Source organism: Rhinopithecus roxellana, chromosome 8, assembly GCF_007565055.1.
Source record: "Rhinopithecus roxellana isolate Shanxi Qingling chromosome 8, ASM756505v1, whole genome shotgun sequence".
NCBI classification, from domain to species: domain Eukaryota; kingdom Metazoa; phylum Chordata; class Mammalia; order Primates; family Cercopithecidae; genus Rhinopithecus; species Rhinopithecus roxellana.
In genome coordinates this window covers 79,666,774-79,689,289 of record NC_044556.1, presented here as the reverse complement: position 1 = coordinate 79,689,289, position 22,516 = coordinate 79,666,774, and the positions used below count along the sequence as shown (strand labels likewise).

At 36.8% G+C, this 22,516-nt stretch overlaps 1 non-coding gene across 1 annotated transcript; it reads right to left on the bottom strand.

The window, feature by feature from the left end:
* Positions 1 to 881: 881 nt before the first annotated feature.
* LOC115899450 lies at positions 882 to 1,068 on the bottom strand. Its single transcript, XR_004059155.1, has one exon.
* Positions 1,069 to 22,516: the final 21,448 nt, after the last annotated feature.

Genomic DNA, 22,516 nt, shown 5'->3' with positions numbered 1-22,516 from the left:
CTTAAGTGGAGTGATTAGAAATGAAGTTGGAGAAAGAGAGGTGGACATCATGCTTTTTTTCTCATATTCTTCTGAAAGTCAGAAGCAGTACTTCCAGTAAACAAACCCCAATAGACAATATCCATTCCATGGTAATTGCCACATGACACCAATATTTAAAGCTATCTAAAACTAGGCCAGCTGCAGTGGCTCACACCTGTAATCCCAGCATTTTAGGAGGTCCAAACAGGCGAATCACTTGAGACCAGGAGTTTGATACCAGCCTGGGCAACATGGTGAAACCCTGTCCCTACTAAAAACACAAAAAGTAGCCAGATGTGGTGGTATATACCTGTAACCTCAGCTACTTGGGAGGCTGAAGCATGAGAATCGCTTGAACCTATGAGGCAGAGGCTGCAATGAGAAGAGACAGAGCCACTGCACTCCAGCCTGGGCAACAGAGCAAGACTCTCTCAAAAAACAAACAAACAAAAAAAAGCAAAAAATAAATAAATAACTATGAAGAACTAGAACAAAGCATATTTGGAGAAATAAGACTCTCTAAAGACCAAGCTGTGAAATTGCAAAGAGATTAATATATACTTTTCCCATGTATTTCAGTCTCTGGATTATCTAAGTGCCCACACAATCTCTCGCTCTCACACACACACACACACATCATTTTTATGTGTGTACAAATACACAGGGGATAGAAAAATTAATTTGGGCAGAAGTAGGGTAAAGGCAAAAAGGAACCTGACCAAAAACCCCATATAAACCAGAAATGCAGATCACAATTATGAATAATTCACTTCTTTATTGTGGCAAAATATACATGACATACAATTTACCATTTTAACCATTTTATTTATTTATAGTTTGTTTGTTTTTGTTTGTTTTTGTCCTGTTTGCAGTTTCATCCATGATCATCAAACTGCGGCTAGGATGTGCACACCTGTTACTGCAGATTCACAACCCAGGAAAGACTTTTCCTGGAAATTTACTTTAGGGCAGGGCTGGGCTGCCTGGTGCAAGGCTGCACCCACAACTGAGCAGGTTCAACAACACAGGAGTCTTTCCCAAGGCCATCAGTTTTACCACTTTTAAGTGTACAATTCAGTAGGATTAAGTATATTCACATTTTTTGTGCATACATCACCGCTATCCATCACTAGACTGTTCTCATCTTCCCAAACTGAAACTCTACCCATTAAACAACAACTCCCCATTACCGATACTCCCACTTCCTGGTAATTGCCATTCTATTTTTTGTTTCTATAAATGTGGTTATTCTAAGTACTTTATGTAAGTGAAATCATACAATATTTGGCCTTCTGTGTTTGATTTATTTCACTTAGCATAATGTCTTCACTGTACCAGGTAAGGCTCTTTGGATTAAGGAAAATTTTCACAGAAAAAAAAACACTGAACTCTTTTCTAAAAATTTCCATAAATATAGAACAATATATTTGTTCATTCATTCATTCACGCATTCAGCAAGTATTTATTGAGCCCATATTGTGCCAGGCTCTTCTTCTAATAAAGCATTGGCAGGAGACAATAAAGGAATCATCCTAATCTCCTTATTAGAGCAGTTATTCTTCAGTCAACATCACTCACATTATCTGTCTCAGATTGCTAATACCACCAGTCGCTCACTTTCTGGATCTTCTTGTTTTGGCAGTGGCATATCATCAGCTGAAAAGAACAGTGGCGGAGTGTCAAAAGAACCAAGCTGGTTTCTATCACGATAACTCCCGTACATGGAATGTTTGCTGTTGTCCCTTCTTTCCAGAAATAGTGACACTCAGCTAGCACGAAAACTCACAGAGAGATAACCGGCCTATATGTTTTACCCTTGTTAACATCTGACTTAACCACGCGTGAATCCTGTACAGGTGCACTGGACATGAACCATGCTTCTTCCAGCCAAACTATCAAAAAATTCACAGAAAAATCTGAGTGTTCAGTTTGTCTTGAAAAGGTGGAAAATCTGGTATTCCTGGTCCCATGTTCTCATGTGTCGAGAAATGACTAGGGCCAAGGAATAGCTGTCTGCTGTAAACAAGGTTTTCACCACAGTTCCCATTACTTCACATATATATATATGTATACACATATTTCATATATAGTTCATATATATGCTTATATGTGTAAGTATATATACTTCATATATATATACATGTGTGTATATATGACTATATATATTTTAAATATCCAGTTCTCTATATTTATAACTGGATGTTCATTTGTCCGTTCACTCATGTTAAGCATCTACTATGGGAAGTCATTGTGTTAAGCATTATGGATTATTAAACATTGTGACTGTACAATTAGCTCCAGGCTTTTTGGGGAGGGAACAAAGCAGAAAACAGACATAGCTGGCTTTGGTCAGAAAAACTACCCTGGCTGTAAGGTCACTCTTCCTCAACATAGTGGTAAGCAGTTCAGTCTGCAATATTAGGCAATGTCTGGTTGAGCACTGATTTCTAAGGTGGGGTAGAAATACTAAGAGCGGAAAGATAGAATGTTATGATTCCTGCAAAATCCTCTCATTTGGAATAGGCTTCCCAGATAAGGGCTATACAGGTTCAGTTTCTAGAGAGAGAGGGCTGGCAGGTAAAGATATGAGAGCTCTAAAAAAAAAAAAAAAAGGAGTTGTTGTTGTTGTTATTGGTGGTGTTGAGGAGGGTATGGATTTCACTGGTGGGTCTGAAATCACTGCTGCAATTGCTTCCTTTGTCAGGATTAAGCCAAGGAACCGAGAAGGGCTGAGCCTGCAAACTGAAGGCCCTCAGTTCTACGCCTGAGCAAGGTAAGAGATTGGTGTAACTGGTACAGTAGACTTGTGTGTGAACTACTGTGTTTTACAGGAGAGAGTAGCCCCTGATCTTGGGGAGTCAAGAGGTTTTTCAGAAGTGGGATTTTATCCAGATCTTCAAAGAAGGTCCAAGTTTCACATATGGAAGTGGGGACAGACAAACAGCCATCTAACAAATGTATATTAAACGTCAACTAAAAACAATATGCTAGGCATATAAAGATGAATAAATTAGAGACCTTGCTTTCAAGTAGCATAAAGTCTAGTGGGGAGAAACATATTAAGTTCATTAGAATGAGCAGAAATTAGTGAAATTAATGTTGAATAAAGTAGCAACATGAAAGCAAGAGCAATGAATTCTTCTAGGAGGAGTAAGAGGAGGTTTTACGGAGAAGTGGAGTTTAAGGTGGGTCTTGACAGATGTGGAGGGGTTCGCCAGGCAGATTGTAAGAACATTCCAAGCTGATGATAGCATATGACAGGGCATTGACCCTTGAAAATGATTTCAGAGAACTGGCAACTATTCATCACTGCTGAAGCCGAAGGTAAGAAATGGGAAGCTATGGAGATAACGCTGCAGAAGGATAGGGGCTGAAGAACCTCCGAAGGTTGAAAAGAATGCCAAGTAGTCTGCTGTGGCTGGAATGTAAGATGCATGGGGAAAAAATGGTTGTTGCTAAGGTTGTGCAGATAGTATAGAACCACTTAAAACCAATGTGTACTGTGGATCTGTTTTTAACTTTTTAACAGGTATGGTCCCCTCAAGAATAGATCCTTTCTATGGATCCACTCCCTAGACACCTATGGAGCATCTCGAATATCTTAATGCCCATACATTGCTCTCCAGGTGTTCTCAGGTCTCAGTTAAGAACTGTTGCTTTACAGCAGTGCTGTTGGAGCTCTTATGTAATGACCTAAATAAAAATAGTAATATTTGGATAATATGCTGGGTTACCGATAGAAGTTGCTTCAGGTCAGAGGCAATTAACTGGGGTTCTGGCTGCTTTCTCCCACCCAGGTGCCTCAGAGGCAAAGTGATTAAATATCATGTCACTCTTGTAACCTATTTTGTTTTGACGCTTCTGAAGATTCTTAAGAGGAAGAGTGAAACTATCAGTGCCACTTTTGAAAGGACAATTCCGTCATCAATGTGAAGAGTAGAGAGGAGGCAATCCGATCAGTTAGAAGCTTTCCTAGAAGAGTACAGGAAAGTGACTTCAAAGGCTTGTCATATGTCATTAGTGGTGAGGATAAAAAGGAGGGCATTCTAGAGCTTTTTAAGGCTAGAGTCAAAAGACCTGATGCCCGTGGTAGCTTCCAAATTTCTATATACTAGGAGTTTAAGGGTTTCAGCTGGGTTAGGAAAAGGACTTTGGTTTATAGCAGCACAATTCACATTTGCAAATATATGAAGTCTGTCTAAAAGCCCATCAAATGAGTGGATAAAGAAAATGTGATACACACACACACACACACATACACACACATACACACCATGGAATGCTACTCAGCCATGAAAAGGAATGAAATAATGTCATTTGCAGCTACCTGGATGGAATTGGAGGTCATCGTTCTAAGTGAAATAACTCAGGATTGGAAAACCAAACACCAAACATCGTATGTTCTCAATTATAAGTGGGAGCTAAGCTATGAGGATGCAAAGACATAAGAATGATATAATGGAATTTGGGGACTGAGGGGGAAGGGTGGGAGGGGGATGAGAGATAAAAGACTACACATTGGGTACAATGTACACTACTCAAGTGATGGGTGTACCAAAATCTCAGAAATTACCACTAAAGAACTTTTCCATGGAACCAAACACCACCTGTTCCCCAAAAACTATGGAAATAAAAAAAGTTTTTTTAAAGAAAAGAAAAAGGACTTTGGGAAATTTGGGGGACCATCAAATATGTTAATATAGGTTGTTTACTGCACAAGTGAAGTCTTATTGGTGTATGCAAAATAACTGTCAAAGTAGTTTACCTGAAGAGGTGGTGTTTTAAAAACTCAAATGTCAGCATGAATCAGTGAAGTCTTCTTTCAGCTTAGATGCTGCAGGAGGTTTTAACCCAATAAAAGGTGACTTGATACGCCATATTATTGTTTAAAATGTTGCCACAAACTTAACGAAAAGTCTAATAAATCGATTTTCATCTCAGATATCTCATGTCATATATTTTTATAAGCAATGGTAATGAACATAGGGCTTTTTTTCTCCCCTCATCATCACATTTTAGTTTTATCTGATCAAAAAGGTGTGGTTCATGATTCACAATAACCACTAAGCTGCCTGAGAAGGAGCAGCACAGGGTATGAAATTCTTTTAAGTATGCAGTAATGAGTATAAACCAAATAGATTGCGTCCAATGCTCTTGTACCTGATCCTGTGAACATCACTGATCTAATTAAAAGTATGTCCACCAGGTTCTTCTTCTGCATTATTTTTGTCAACATGGAGGTGGCATAGATACAATTTTATTTTTTTCTAGATAAAACTGTTGAGGGGATTTCCTTCCTGCTTCCTTCCCTCTTTAAACTCTCTGAAACAGACTTTTAGAGGTTTCTTGTTTTCATAAATGATTACATTAATACTTTGAATTTTAAACTGATTTTTTTTCTCTCTCCTGGAATCAAACCATGATTAGATTTTCTTGATCTCTGGCAGTTGAGAACTCAGGCAATCCTCAAAGAAGCAGACTGCAGCTTAGGAAGGAGCGGCTGACCACACTGGTCTATGACCCGGGTGCTTTGCTGTTATCTGTTACAGGCAGCTGCTCTGTTTCATACAAAGTTCATTTGAAGACTATGAAAAACATTGAAGTCAGATGCATGAGAAGGCAAAGCTGAGCATGTCAACAAAGAGAATGAGCTTGATCTATTGCGTAGCTCACAGGGAGTTAAAAAACAAGGCAGGGAAACAGAGTGGTTTCAGAGAGATTCCCACCCCACTTTACAGCAGGAAGGAAGCCCAACCCTCAGAGACTCAGGGAGGAAAGCAATGCTAGATGGATTCTCCTGCACAAAGTGCCCCACACACAGAGTCATGTGAATTTGCATAGATGCACAATGCATGCAGCACTTCCTCCTCTTCTCAAACCTGTTGTGAAGATGTGCTTCTACTCCAGGCTCACTGTGGCTGTTCTTTACGTGATTCAAGAATCAGAGAAGGTTCCCCGAACAAAAAATAGTGTACCATTGTGCTTCCACAGCCAGGTAGATGAGCAAACAGTTGTAATCGCATTCTCCGGAAGCCCAGGTCTTGTCAAAAAGGGGTTCTGAAAAATCTATCATCTTTACTACTAACCTAATTGTTGACCCCACCCCAAGATTTTTTCAAATTTTTCAATAGTGTGCCATAGTTGAAAAAAAAATTTTACTAAATGTATCAAAACTTTTAGTACTAAAATAATCTCATCCATGTCTCAGGATGGGATTCATTTCCATCAGAAACCTTTAAGATTGCTGAAAAACATTAATTTCCCATACAGATTCCTTTAGAGGTAGTGGGATATTAGACTTACATTCATAAACAATGAGGATGTAACTAAACTTGATACAAACTGGGCTGGGCACAGTGGCTCTCACCTGTAATCCCAGCACTTTGGGAGTCCGAGGCATGCGTATCACGAGGTCAGGAGTTTGAGACCAGCCTGGCCAACATAGTGAAACCCCGTCTCTACTAAAAATACAAAAATTAGCCAGGTATGGTGGCACGCGCCTGTAGTCCCAGTTACTCTGGAGGCTGAGGCAGGAGAATCGCTTGAACCTGGGAGGCGGTGGTTGCAGTGAGCTGAGACCATGCCGTTGTACTCCAGCCTGGGTGAAAGAGAGAAAAAAAAAGAAAAAAGGATGATACAAGTTGTCAATGTATCATAACCAAATCATAATTTAATTGCAATGGAAACAAACTTGATTTCCAACCCCCACATTTTCTGGCCCTATTTACAGCATGACCCCAAAGCCGATGGGACATTATAACTAGCAATGCAAATAATGATATGATTATTTTAAAGGAGAGATAAGATTTCATTTCCTTCAGTTGTACATCTTCAAATTCTTCATATTTATTAAAATATTGAAAACAATATTAGAAATGTAATTTTTATTGTAAAAATAAAGACCTAGAAGTATAGAATGCGATGTATACAACTCCAGTGGTACCTTTTCCCTGAGTAAAAATGATCTATTGTACATTTCACTCAGAAAATGAGTATTCTACTTTTGTTTTGATATAACAAATATGATAATAAATTAAACTTGATTAAAATTATGACAGGTAATGCCACAGTATATTACAGTGAAGAGGGTTAAGAAAAAGATGACCCCGAGGGAATCTGAAATCTTTTTTTTTTTTTTTTATGACAGAGCCTTGCTCTGTCACCCAGGCTGGAGTGCAGTGGCGCCATCTTGGCTCACTGCAACCTCTGCCTCCCAAGTTCAAGTGATTCTCCTGCCTCAGCCTCCAAGTAGCTAGGACTACAGATATGTGCCACTACACCCAGCTAAATTTTTGTATTTTTAGTAGAGACAGTGTTTCACCATGTTGGTTGGCCATGATGGGTCTTGATCTCTTGACCTCGTGATCCGCCCGCCTTGGCCTCCCAAAGTGCTGGGATTACAGGTGTGAGCCACTGCGCCAGGCTAGGAATCTGAAATCTTAATGTAGACTGGGATAATTCTAATATTTATTATTTACCAATAAGCTCAAAACTTCCATTTCAACCAACTTTGTCAATCTTCTTTCTCAATGTGGCCAAATCCATAGTTAAATATAAATACCAGTATATGTTAAACTTCAATAGAAACTTTAAAAACTAGGCTGATATGTATATTTTACCAGTATATTTAGGAAATAAGTTGTTTTGGTTGTATGAGTTTTCTAGTTTAGCAAGGATAAGAAAACTCTTTTTTGTTGTTATTTTGACCCACATTGTGAAAAACCTAGCTAAAATATATTCATTTACTATTTTGCCTTCATGGGAAGAATATGACAACCATAAATAAGAAAATGATCCTCGATCTTAGAATGCTGAGGCTTTTGCTTTTCTCATTCCTTAATTTATTCATTATTCACAAATTTACTGAGCATCTACTATGTGCCAGGCATTATTCTGATATAAGCTCTATTTGATGATTATTATACACGCCGTAGAAGACAGTATAAACCAGGGAGCTCAATGTATAAAAATTCAAAGTTATACCTTGGAAACATCTCTTAAAAATCCTATGTGGTCTGGGCATGGTGGCTCATGCCTGTCATCCTAGCATTTTCAGGAGGCTGAGGCAGGAAGATGGCTTGAGCCGAGGAGTTTGAGACTAGCTTGGGCAACATGGCGAGACCCCATCTCTACAAAAAATTTAAAAGTTATTCAGTTGTGGTGGTACATGCCTGTAGTCCCAGCTACTCAGGAGATAGAGGCAGGAGGATTGCTTGAGCCTGGAAGGTGAAGGCTCCAGTGAGCCATGTTTGTACCACTGTGCTCCAGCCTGGGCAACAGAGCGAGACCTAGTCTCAAAAAAAAAAAAAAAATATTCTATCAGCTTGTGTTTGGTGGTAATATGGCTATTTTGTCTTAAAGTTTGCAACGTCTTTTCTCTGAGTACTCTTAAAACAAACTCTGCTTAATTGAAGATTCTGGTTAATTACAGTTTTACTGCAGTGCAAGATAATTTTGTAAAGCAATTGCTACAACATCGTTGGAATCCGAGATTATTTACTTGTGCATGACTGACAGAAATCCACTATGCAATCAGCAGTCTTTCTTCACCGTCTGCTTGAAAAGGCCATCTTTGAATAGAAAAGACAGGCAGTGTGACATAGAAAGGGCACAGCTTCAGAAGTCAGATAAACCTGGCCATTTGACTGTGGGGTAAGTTCTTAAAGCTCTTTTAGCCTTAGTGCCCTTACCTGAAAAATGGAATAATGTCCAACCTTAAAGTTATTCTGATGATTTGAAAAGATAAAAGTTGATCATTCACTCTGCAAATATCCACCAACTGCTTTATCCTGAGGGTAATAGGCAATCACTGTAGGTCTTAAACAGGAATAGTAACATGATTGAACTTTGGAAATATCACCCTGGCTGCAGTATGGAGAACAAATGAGGGTGAGGTAAGATTGGAGGGAAACCAGTTAAGACCTGCTATTGCCCAGAGACAAGTGTAGCTTTCACGCAAAAGCAGAGGCAGTGAGGATGAAGAGAAGTAAATGGATTTGAGCATTATTAAGAAATTTTAAAAGTCACATCAACAGGATAGGGTAAAAGGTTGGATGTCGATGGTAAGATGGGAGGTATAATGAATATCTAGCTTTCTTGCTTGGTTATTTGAGTGGATGGTGGTGCCATAACTAGGAGAGGGAACACGGGAAAAGGTATTGTGGCAAAGATGACAAATTCTGTTCTAGACAGGTTGTTTTTGAGGTGTTTGTGGGACCCCCGCCCAAGAAGTGGTATGCAACACACGACTAGAGATACAGGTCTGAAGATAATGTAGGCAAACATGACAGAGTAGAAGCTAAGCATCGGGGGCTATTGCTGTGCAGACTTCCTAGTTGGTTAAGGATACCTCCGCTCCTCCCACTGGTCTGGGAACATCCCAGCTCAGTGACCATGAGCAAGTTCTTATAGTGTAATATAAGCAATTCATTATTTGAAATTGTTTTGCAACTACCAGCACTACCTGAAAAACCTGTCTACATTCTGGCTCAGCCCCTTAGTTTTCTCAATGCTACTGAAAAGAGAGTGTCTCTATTGTCACGTTTCTAGTAGTCTGTTTACTAGTTCTCCACTACAGTTTCTTAGAAGTTCGAATTTTTGAATCTGTTTTCAGGATATGATTAAAGTATATGGTCTTCCTCATTTCGGTTTTTCCATACAGCTGTTGAGAGTAACATGTCGGGGTCACATAAATATACTTTATAACTGGGTTGGGGGGGGACATTCGAGTCAGAGAAGACACACTTAGCCCTGAGACAGAACACATTTAATGCATTCAGGACCCATGTGGAGTGATGCTCCAGCGAGGAGATGCTGAGATGACACTGGGGAGGCAAGAGGGAAATGTGCAAAGACTCGAAGGCAAGAACATCACTTATTCAAGGAAGTGCAGTTTTAGTAATTAAGAGGGTAAAGGAGTGAGTCTGGTGAGGTATTTGTTCAGGGAGGTTAAGATCTTGGAGGGCCTTGTAAGCCATGTAAGGAAGAATGGGCTTCATGACAGCAGCTGCAAATTATTGAAAAGTTTTACATGAGGGAGATTTGCAGTTTAGAAAAATCACTTTGCCACAAGGAGAATGGGCCAGATGAGGTGAGAGTGGCTGCGATCCAGAGGCTATTACAAAATTTCAGGTGAGATGCAATGGTGGCCTAATTTATGTTAGAGAGGCAGGGAGAGAGAAAAGTGGATACTCTCAAGAGATACTGAATAGGCATCATTTGCAGACCGGTGAATATCTGGATTCGGGGAGTGAAGAAGAGAAAGGTAAAGCATCACTGTTGTCCATGTTTCATGTGTGGGTGACAAATGGTGTCAGGGTTCTGCTCTGTCCCTTCCTTGATAATAATGGTCCCTGAGTCGTCTCATTTTTAGGGAAATAACATCAAGAGATGCAAACCTTCTTCAATATAAGCTCCCTATTGCTTCTGCCAAAGTGTAATGCATAGATTCATAATTTTGTTAAACTTATCAGAAAATATATTCCCTTTATCACAAACTATAAAATTCTATAAATTGAGTTACCATGTAGAGAAAAATACCTGTGATCACCAATTCTGAGATTTGATTTCTTGAAACCCTAAGCATTTTGAATTTCTCACACACTGACCACTAGTACGAGCCACTCTTTCTGTTTAACAGGTATTTTAAAAAAAGACTGTGGCTTACCACAGCCCTCAAAGGGTTTTTTTTTTTTTTTCTATTATTATACCAAAGGCTTTCCTCTGGTATGTTCAGAGCTACCTTTTAAAATGTAATATATTTTTTAATCCAGTTACCCTGAAGTGCTTGCTTTCAGTTTGTTAGTAATTCTGCTTCAGACAGGATGTACTTCATCTGAAAAGAAAAAGATAGTAAAGGAACTTTCAAGAGTTTCTCTGAAACCATTTTAAGAAGCAATAAAGCTTCATTGCTTTCTTCCTAAGAACATAGAATTGTGTTTAGTAAATGCTATAAAGAAAACGTGCATAATTTTAAGAAAACAGTATTTTAGGATGTATTTGGTAATAACTGATTGTATTTGAAATTTTTTGTAGAGGAAGGAAAATACTATAAGGGAATTTTATGTGAGTCTTTAGTTTGCCAATTTGGTTGTGGGCGAGAGACAATGAAAATTCATTAGTTAAATGTGCTATTTATTTATTGTAGGAGGAATGATGTTAGTGATGTTGAAACCAGAAAAAGCAAGTTTTTCTACAGCTTTACCTATGTAGTCATGCTTTCCAGTTTTTATTCAATAGTTTTTATAATGAAAATAGTATATGTTCCATGCTCTCATTTAACTGATAGAAGTGGTTGATAGATAATATATTAGCTGGGCCATTATTAATGTTTTCATTACCTTAAGCACTTTTTTTGTGACTACTTTAAATGTTGCTTTGTTTTTTCATTTTGGGAATATAAAGCAAAAACTTTAACACATTTTACTTACACTGATAGCAAATATTTTGCTTTCGGAATCTCACTACATTTTATGTTTACTGAGTTACACTGGAGTAGAAAATGTTACACTTGTTAAATATAACCCATAATTATCCCAAAATTTAAATATTAATAAATCAAAATTCTTTGTTTTTGTGGAAATGAAACCCTTCTAAGTGTACAGTGGCTAGAACTAGGTTTACATCTATTGTGTTATTTATATTTTCCATATCACTTGGCATTGGCTCCAGAAGGTCTTACATGAGATAATTCCATGCACCCTCAGAATATTTTTTATAAAGAAATAACTGATAGTCAAGATGATTTTCCTCATTTTAGCCCTAGCCACTAGAGGATATGTTAAAGTGATTCGTATTAATAACTCTCCTTTTTTTAAATAGAAGACTTTATAACCTTTGATTTCTGTAATACACAAGGAGAGCCTTGCTATCTACTTGTTAGGAAGACAAGAGATGGGATTCTTTGCACTGAAAAGAAGGCTTAACTAGGTGACCTTTCCTAAGATTCATCAATAACAAGGAGATCATAAGGTCTTCATGTATTGTTTTATTTATTCCTTTAACCTTCCTCGGCAGTAAAGGAGCAAGTACTTAATATACACTTAATCTCATCTTATAGCTAAAGAAAAGAGCTATAACTTCTTCCAGATGACCTAACTATTCCCTGTAAATCTGGATCCTAAATCTTGGTTCTGACTTTCTCTTCTTACAGAATAACCATAGTAGCTTATAATCAGCTTCCTAAACACTTTTTTTTCTCAGTAAAGATATTAGTTATTTAATATTCTGACAGAGGTATGAAGATGAGCTAATCCGACTTTAGATGACTCATCAAAGCAAGCCAATGGAAAAATATAAAAAATAAATTTTAATCTTCAACTTAAAATCTGCTTGGTTAACCATGCAAGTAATGGATTTAACACATTTATTTGGGATCACTGGTTTAAATCTCCATGACAGTTAACACCATACATTCTTTTGGTAAGACAACATTACATTTCGAAGTTCCTTACTGTGTTGTAAAATTGAAATATGTAAAAATAGGTTTCTAAGATCAAAAGAGTGATAGGGACATCAAAATACATTGCAAGATAATGGTTCAATGTCATTTTGGCATATTTTTATAAAATAAACTATTTGAAAAACTGTAAGTTCTCTGTTATCTAATGTTTTATCTTTCAAAACTTACCATCATAATAACAAAGGAGCAGTGCTATTCTCTTATAAGTAGAACTTTATTTGTTAGGAGTTAGTTGTTTTTCTCTCCCAAGAGATATATCTAGAACACGGTCTAGTACACAGCCAGGGCCCAGTAAATATTTGCTGGAGGAATAATAAAAGAATACACGAATCTCAAATTCTGGAGAGAAGTCTGGAATGCAAAATAGGTTTGAGGATCACAGCTAAAAAGAAGGATTCATGACAAATGGAAGAAGAGTGTATAGAATGAGAAGTACTCAAGAATGCATATAGATACGAGATACGAACTTGGAAGGAGGATATATTATGTAATCTATAAGTAGAGTTCAATAAGGCAATTAGCACAAGAGAAATATATAAAAATCAATGACTCTCAGACACAAAATTAGTTTGAACATGTGAAATAAAACGTGTCATTGATAGTAGCATACATATATAAATAAGTAGAAATAAATTTCACAAAAATATTCAGGACTTACTGGAAAAAACTACAAATCCCCACTAAAAGACATAAAAGATTTGAATAATGGAGAGCTAAGCTCAAATTAGATGATAAACTTTGAAATCAAGATTTCAATGGACCATTATACATTTTATTAGAATAGCCAGAATCCAAAACACTGACACCACCAATGCTGGCAAGAATGTGGAGTAACAGGAACTCTCATTCATCGCTGGTGGGAATGCAAAATGGCACAGCCACTTTGAAAGACAGTTTGGCAGTTTCTTACAAAATTAAACATACTCTTAACCATACAATCCAGCAATTGTGGTCCTCAAATGAATAAATCGAAAACTTATATCCACACAAAAACCCCCACACAGGTATTTATAACAGCTTTATTGATAATTGCCAAGGCTTGCAAGCAACCAAGATGTCCTTCATTAGGTTGATAGATAAATAAATTGTGGTACATCCAGACCATGGAATATTTCAGTATTAAAAAGAAACGAGTGATCAAGCCAGGAAAAGACATAGAAGAAACTTAAATGCATATTACCAAGTGAAAGAAGTCAGTCTGAAAAGACTCCACAGTGTCTGATTCCAACTACGTGATATTCTGGAAAAGGAAAAACTGTGGAGACAGTAAAAAGATCAGTAGTTGCCAGGGATTAGAGGTCAGGGAGAAATGAATAGGCAGAGCACAGATAATTTTTAGGGTTGTTAAACTGCTTCATGTGATAATACAATGCCAGATACATGTCGTTCTACTTTTGTCCAAATCCACAGAATGTACAGCACCGAGAGTGAGCCCTAACATAACATAAACAATAAATACCTGGCGATAATGATGTGTCAATATAGGTTCATTAACTGTAAGAAATGTACCACTGTGGTGCTGGCTGTTGATCATGGAGGAAGCTGTACATGTGTAGGGCAGGGGATATATTAGAAATCTCTATACCTTTTGCTCAGTTTTGCTGTGAACCTAAAACTACTATAAAAAATAAAGTCTCTGTAAAAAAGGTAAACAGCCTTAACAAGGAACTTGAATAAGAGATTATAATATTTATCTTGTATAATAAACATAGAAGAATTTTCAGGAAAATTCTGAAAAGGAAGAGTTCTGGGAGTGAAGAATTGAGCAGGAAAACTGGCCCTATAAAATATCATGACATATGATATGAATCTATATATATAATATATGATATAAACCTACATTGCATAAAACGCTATGGTGTTGGAATTGGGAGAGGCAAATGGAACTCTGGGATAGAAAAGAATGTCTAGAGAAAGATTCAAGTGTATATAAGAATATATAATATGATTAAAGGAGACATTTCCAATAAGTAGATCAAAACAGGTTAATCATTTAGACACTGGGGTGACGGGATAGTCGGCTGGCAAAAATAAAAAATAAAAAGAAGCTGAAAGCTCATTCCTATCTGATTCCTTAAATCAATTGTAAATGGACCAAAGATTTTTTATACAGTGTGATTAAATAGATACAACATAATACTTAGCATTTTAAGGTATACAGTTTACTGTGTTGTATAATCATCACAACCAGAAACTATTTATTATCCCAAAGAGAAACTCCGTACCGAATAAGCAGTCCCTCCCCTCCCAACAGCCTCTGGTAACCACTGATCTTCTTTCTGTCTATATGGATTTACCTATTCTGTATATGTCATGTAAATGGAATCACATAATATGTGCCCTATATATATTTGTATACACATCATACAAATATATAAATGTATGTGTGTATACACATGGGAAGAGGGAAAGATAGCTAATGTTTTACTGAATAGTTACTATATTCTTTGTATTATTATAACACAGACTCATTACTTGTATGTTTTGTCTGCCTTCTTTCATTTAGCATAACGTTTTCAATGTTCACCCATGTTACACTATGTATCAGTACCTCATTCTTTTTTGTGGCTGAATAATATTCTTCTGTATGAAGATACCACATTTTGTTTATTGATCATCAGTTAATGAATCAAATATCTTTCAAAATGGGTTATTAGAAGAACTAGAAAAAATACTTGAATATTTTTATAATCTAGGGATAGATAAGATCTTTGAGGCATGAAATTTACATCTGTGAAATAAAACGTAAATGAGGCATGATCTATGAAAGGTATTCTTCAAAAATATTAATGTTATGAAAGACAAAAGCTGTAGAAAGGCTCTAGATTACAAGAGACTAAAGAAACACGACAATTAAATTCAATTTTTTTTTTTTTTTTTTTTTTTTGAGGCGGAGTCTCGCTCTGTCGCCCGGACTGGAGTGCAGTGGCCAGATCTCAGCTCACTGCAAGCTCCGCCTCCCGGGTTTACGCCATTCTCCTGCCTCAGCCTCCCGAGTAGCTGGGACTACAGGCGCCCGCCACCTCGCCCGGCTAGTTTTTGTATTTTTAGTAGAGACGGGGTTTCACCGTGTTAGCCAGGATGGTCTCGATCTCCTGACCTCGTGATCCGCCCGTCTCAGCCTCCCAAAGTGCTGGGATTACAAGCTTGAGCCACCGCGCCCGGCCAATTAAATTCAATTTTATGAACTTAGGCTGGAATCTGTGCTGGAGAGGAAAAAGTACTATCAAGAACATCACTGGACCAATTGACAAAATTAGAATACAGACCGGGTGCAGTGACTCATGCCTGTAATCCTAGCCCTTTGGGAGGCCAAGGCAGGAGGATCTGTTGAGTCCAGGAGTTCAAGACTAACTAGGCAACATAGTGAGACCTAGTCTTTACAAAATAAAAAAATAAGAATACAAATGGTAGATTAAAATATTACATGAAGATCAAATTTATTGAAGCATATAACTGCTGTGTTCATGTAAGAGAACATCCCTATTTCTAAGAAAATATGCATTCAAGAATATAAGGGCTAGAGGCAACTTACCCTCAAATAAAATTTATATGTATATAACATATAGAAAGAGAAAAGGAGTGCTGCCAAGGGTTGTGCTAGATGCTTTACATATCTTATCTGATTTAATCCTCACAACAATCCTTTAAAGATGTATAAATTAAGAAGTTGAAATAAAGTGAATATAAGTACCTTGCCCAAAGCCACAGTTGATTATCTGACTCTAAAGTCCATGCTCCTTTTCCTACAACAGCAAATTGCATCTCAATAAAATGTAGAAATAAAATATTTTAACAAAATATATATCATATCAGAATATTTAATTCTAACACTAAGAAATATAGTGTATTCAGATAAATACTATTTAATTTTAACTGATATATACATGGAAAACTAATCTCTATTATGCAGTTCTTCCATAGCTGCCAATGTTTCTGCTTGCATTTCACCACAACTCTTTCCAGTAATCTGCCCTCCAGCCCAATGTATCAAATAAAGATCTAAAAGCAACGTAAAATCACTTTTGCATCAGAAAAGGGCTCTCAACTGGGGAGAAAAAAAGAATTATCCTACCTTGCATGCGTATGCAAAGATTATATATTTGGACTCCTCGTTCTTCCATAAGAGCTAATTCAAGTTTCATTACTTTATTGTCAAGCTTCTGAACATTTACATAAATGATAGGTTTGTTATCACTTATTACCGGATTCAGCAGATTATATGCAAAATGTGCAAAGACATGATTAAAAAATCTTTGATCTTTTAATCAGAAGGGTAAGCAGTATTAATTCATTTGGCGAGTATAATATATATACCAATTGTAACACTACTTGGCATTTGAGATTACCACAGTAAAATAATTACTCTTCATTAATGAAGCCTCGTTGCTATGTAATTCCACTGTGACTCTAGGCAATAAAATCCTTTCTAGAGAATGAAGTTATATTTGGTGTGAAGTTATTTCATAAAATAATCATATTCTTTATAAATAAAATAAATTTTACCATCATGGTGTTTGATTCTGTAAGGCTCATAGATGGAAATGTCATTGAGAACTATATAATACAAAAATAGAATAACCTTTACATGGAATAACACATAAGCTTCAAATTCAAAGCCCACTATATTTCTGTTAGTACTCATTTTGTGATGTCAAAAAAAAAAAAACCCTCTCAAATCCTTTTCTTGTCCCAATTTATAATAAAGATAGATACATACCTAAATAATTATAGCACAAAACAGGATGCACATTAATGTTGTAACGAAAGAAGTGACATGCTTATTATTCCTAGAAGGATCCTGGAGGACTTCATGAAAAAGGTATTATCTTAATTAATCTTTGACAAATGGGCAAGAAATCAGGAAGTAGAGGAGGAAGGGAGAGCTGTGGAATAAGATATAAAAGGCATAGAGTCCTGACTGCCAATCTAAATGGTGAGTTTTTATTTTGCAATAAATAGGAAGCTATAGGATTTTGGGCAAAAAATAATAATTTGATCACATGAAGATGGCTCTGAGGGAAGCTAGGCATGGAAGCACATGCCTGTAATCCCAGCTATTCAAAAGGCTGAGGCAGGAGGATCATGCTAGCCCAGTTTAAGACCAGCTTGGGAAAAAGAGAAATACCACTATTGAGATAGCATTGTAAAGAGATGTTAACTGGCTGGATATAGCTGCTGAGGAAGGCAAAGGAATAAAAATGCTATGCAATTTATCACAATAAAAATTCATGGAGCACTTACTTTGTGCCAGAAGCTTGGTAGGTGCTAAATATCCAAAGATGAATTAATATCTGACCCTCACTATCAAACAGCTAGAGGTGACACTTAAGTAAAGATATGTAATAACACATATATAAAAATAATATGCAATGATACTGCATGCATAGGCAGTAATGTGCATACAATGCTTACAAAAGGTAAAGAAATAAGTAATGTATTTTGTCTGGGAAGAGTGAGGGAAGACTTCGTTGAGGAAGGGATGGTTCTGCAGGACTTTGAAAAATAAATAGGAATTGTCCAGATAAGGAGGTACAGGGGGCCATCTCACACAAAGAAATTAATATTTGTAAGCAGGTAGAGATCCCCCCCAAAATTTTTTCTTGTGTGTGTGTATGTGCATGTGTATATGTAGGCATTTTGATATTGCAAAAGCATAAAATGCAAAAGGTAACTGGAACCTAATGGGAAATGAAATTGGAGAGCTGAGTAGGGAATAAAAAGTCCTTGTGTTGCAAGCTAAAGAGCATGAATTTTATTCCCTGGGTGAATGGGAGTCAGTAAAGGTTTTTAAACTGCCTGGCAGCTGGCAATTTTGCCCTTTAGGGCAGATGAGAAACACATTGATGAAAGCTTGGTGAATGGATAGGGGGTGGGATTGAGAGGAAAATGGTAAAGAGACTGCTGCAACAAGTCAGATGAATAATAATGAAATCCCTATTTAAGACAGTAATAATAGACTGGATAGAACAAAATCAGGAGATAGGTGGCAAAACTGGACACACTCAGGGACATGGAATGTGAAACAGCTGATTCCCAGATTTTTGGCTTGAACTACTAGGCTGAGAATGGTGCCACCAAATGAAGACCCAATTTGGAAAATGCAGAGCCCGAAGCATCTGTGGCACACCCAAGGGAACATTTCTAACAGAGAAATCCATGCTCATGACTTAGGGGAAATTGTAGTGCTCATTTTCAGGTTACATACATCAAAGGATAGAGATACTATTAACTAAATATGTAATATAGTTTAGAGATATACAGTTTAGAATGAAAATTTTAACTTGGAGTTTTGTTTGTTGAGTTTGATTAGCTAGTGGAATAACCATGTGGAGATGAGCATAAATAATTTAGAAGTATAGTACTATGCAGCCTTTTAAAGAATTAGGTGTCTTCATATGCATTGATTAGTAAAGATATTCATGATTTTCTCTAAAGGAAAAAATAAGTTGTACAACAGTATTTAGTATGACCCAACTTTTGTAACAAAATATACATGTAGATACATATATGTATGAATATATGATATACATATATGTAAATACAAATATATAAATATATGTGTGTATACATATGGGAAGAAGGAAAGATAGCTAATTTTTTTACTGGATAGTTCGCTGTACTCTGCATTATTACAGCAGACATTCATTACTTTTGTATGTTTTTTTTTCTTTGATAAAAATGGAATTTATTTTTATTTTTTATTTACCTATTTTTTATTATACTTTAAGTTCTAGGGTACATGTGCACAAAGTATACATATGTATACATGTGCCATGTTGGTGTGCTGCACCCATTAACTCGTCATTTACATTAGGCATTTCTCTTAATGCTATCCCTCTCCCCTCCCCTCACCCCACTACAGGCCCTGGTGTGTGATGTTCCCCACCCTGTGTCCAAGTGTTCTCATTGTTCAATTCCTACCTATGAGTGAGAACATGCAGTGTTTGGTTTTCTGTCCTTGTGATTGTTTGCTGAGAATGATGGTTTCCAGCTTCATCCATGTCCCTACAAAGGACGTGAACTCATCCTTTTTTATGGTTTCATAGTATTCCATGGTGTGTATGTGTCACATTTTCTTAATTCAGTCTATCACTGATGGACATTTGGGTTGGTTACAAGTCTTTGCTATTGTGAATAGTGCCACAATAAACATACATGTGCACGTGTCTTTATAGTAGCATGATTTATAGTTCTTTGGGTATATACCCAGTGATGGGATGGCTGGGTCAAATGGTATTTTTAGTTCTAGATCCTTGAGAAATCGCCAGACTGTCTTCCACAATGGTTGAACTAGTTTACAGTCCCACCAACAGTGGAAAAGTGTTCCTATTTCTCCACATCCTCTACAGCACCTGTTGTTTCCTGACTTTTTAATGATCACCATTCTAACTGGTGTGAGATGGTATCTCATTGTGGTTGTGATTTGCATTTTTCTGATAACCAGTGATGATGAGCATTTCTTCATGTGTCTGTTGGCTGCATAAATGTCTTCTTTTGAGAAGTGTCTGTTCATATCCTTTGCCCACTTGTAGATGGGGTTGTTTGATTTTTTTTCTTGTAAAATTGTTTAAGTTCTTTGTAGATTCTGGGTATTAGCCCTTTGTCACATGAGTAGATTGCAAAAAATTTCTCCCATTCTGTAGGTAGTTTCTTTTGCGTGCAGAAGCTCTTCAGTTTAATTAGATCCCATTTGTCAATTTTGGCTTTTGTCGCCATTGCTTTTGGTGTTTTAGTCATGAAGTTCTTGCCCATGCCTATGTCCTGAATGGTATTGCCTAGGTTTTCTTCTAGGGTTTTTATGGTTTTAGGTCTAACATTTAAGTCTTTAATCCATCTGGAATTAATTTTTGTATAAGGTGTAAGGAAGGGACGCAGTTTCAGCATTCTACATATAGCTAGCCAGTTTTCCCAGTGCCATTTATTATACAGGAAATCCTTTCCCCATTGCTTGTTTTCATCAGGTTTGTCAAAGATCAGATGCTTGTAGATGTGTGGTGTTATTTCTGAGGTCTCTGCTCTGTTCCATTGGTCTATATCTCTGTTTTGGTACCAGTACTATGCTGTTTTGGTTACTGTAGCCTTGTAGAATAGTTTGAAGTCAGGTAGCGTGATGATTTCAGCTTTGTTCTTTTTGCTTAGGATTGTCTTGGCAATGTCGGCTCTTTTTTGGTTCCATATGAACTTTCAAGTAGTTTTTTCCAATTCTGTGAAGAAAGTGATTGGTAAATACATATATGTATGAATATATGATATACATGTATGTAAATACAAATATATAAATGTACATGTGTATACATATGAGAAGAAGGAAAGATTGCTAATTTGTTATTGGATAGCTTACTGCACTCTTTGTATTGTTACAACAGACATTCATTACTTTTGTGTTTTTAAGTTCATTTTAGCACTTAAAAAAAGCTGTGGAAGAAAATAAGTGAGAGGGGAAAGAAAAAGGTCAAAGACATTCAGCACAAGTCTAAGAGTTAGAGTGGAAAAGAGGACTGAAATATATTTTGCAAGTTAACAACAGTCAAGAGAAGAGTGCATAGATAGTTGGTGTTGAAGACTTAAACAAAGATTGATAAAATGATGACCTGAAAGTGGCCAGTGAGGTTGGGAGATGGCCAAGCTTTGATTAAGCAGTTTGTTGAGAGCAGGGCCAGATTGCATTTGCTGAGGCATGAGATTAAAATGAGGACACAGAAGCAGCAGTGCAGTTAGTTACCAAGGAAAGTGTTTGATGCAAAGGGAAACAGAGCACACTTGTAATCTAAGTCTGGAGAGCTAGTGTTCTGATAAAGGTTAAAAATACAGAAGGAAAATGGTGTAACTGTGCTGCTTCATCAGATGTATTCAAATTTATTTTAAAAAGGAATCAATACTGTATGCACATTTATATTTGATTTCAGAAACAAATGTGCTTTTGCTAACAATTACATTTGATTACAAAGTATTACATTTGGGGGCTCTTACAACTAAGTTTTAATTCCCAACTTTGCCATTTTCAGACAAAAACAGGAACCGGAAAGAAGTGGCTGGGCAGGCTGTCTGTGGTGTGACGCACGCTGCTGGCCCAGACAGCTGTAGTAGATGTTGTCTTGGTTCTCATGAAATGCAGTCTTCTAACATTGGATCAAACAACCTTGATTGTTCAAAGTGACCGAAAGTGTTAGAATAAACCACAACAACTAAATCCGTTGGCAGTAATGTAACTCCACCCAAAGGTGGGTTCTAACATACTACAAGTGAACACTATAGTTACATGTATTGTACACCTCTTTGGTACAGAAGTTAGACTATTTTTATGCAAGTTGTTTGCACACACACACACGAGAAAAATGTGTCATTTTAACATATATCTAATTATGCTTTTAGGGATAATGCAAGACAATGTTTAGTCGTTAAACAGTTTCCTTCCTCATTATACATCAGAAACATATCAACAGTGGCATGTGGTTAGAAAATGTTTGTTAATATTACATTTTAATTGTTGACATTAGCCTTAAAAGGGGCAAAACTATGGGATATCCTTCCTAGGAGAGAAGGCAGAGCAGAAAAGCAGAAAATACATCGTAAATCTACACGTGACTTTAGATTATCTGTGAAACTACATTTAGATTATTTGTCATTATACATAATGCTAGCAGAAGGTTGACTATATTTAATACAAAGTTACCCTATCAAAATACCTTCCCAAAATAAATCAACCTTACTTTGCCACGTTGAAATACAAGACTATAGAAATTATAAGCTGTTGCCATAGCCCTTTTGGTATTCATGGAACTATAAGAAAATGTATCCCAAAAATAAACTGTCTAAATTTCATAATGAGCGTCTTCTATGGTAGTCTTACATTTGGTTGGAGTTTAGAGTATGTAACAATATAAAGCATTAAGGTTGGAAAAGATAAGATAGGGCAGGTTATGGGGAGCCTCGGATGAACTATTTAATGTTCTTGGTTCGTCAGGCACTTGGTGTTACCTTTATGACTGCATTTCCCTTTGCTTTGTTACTATTGGGCCTGTGTTCAGTTGA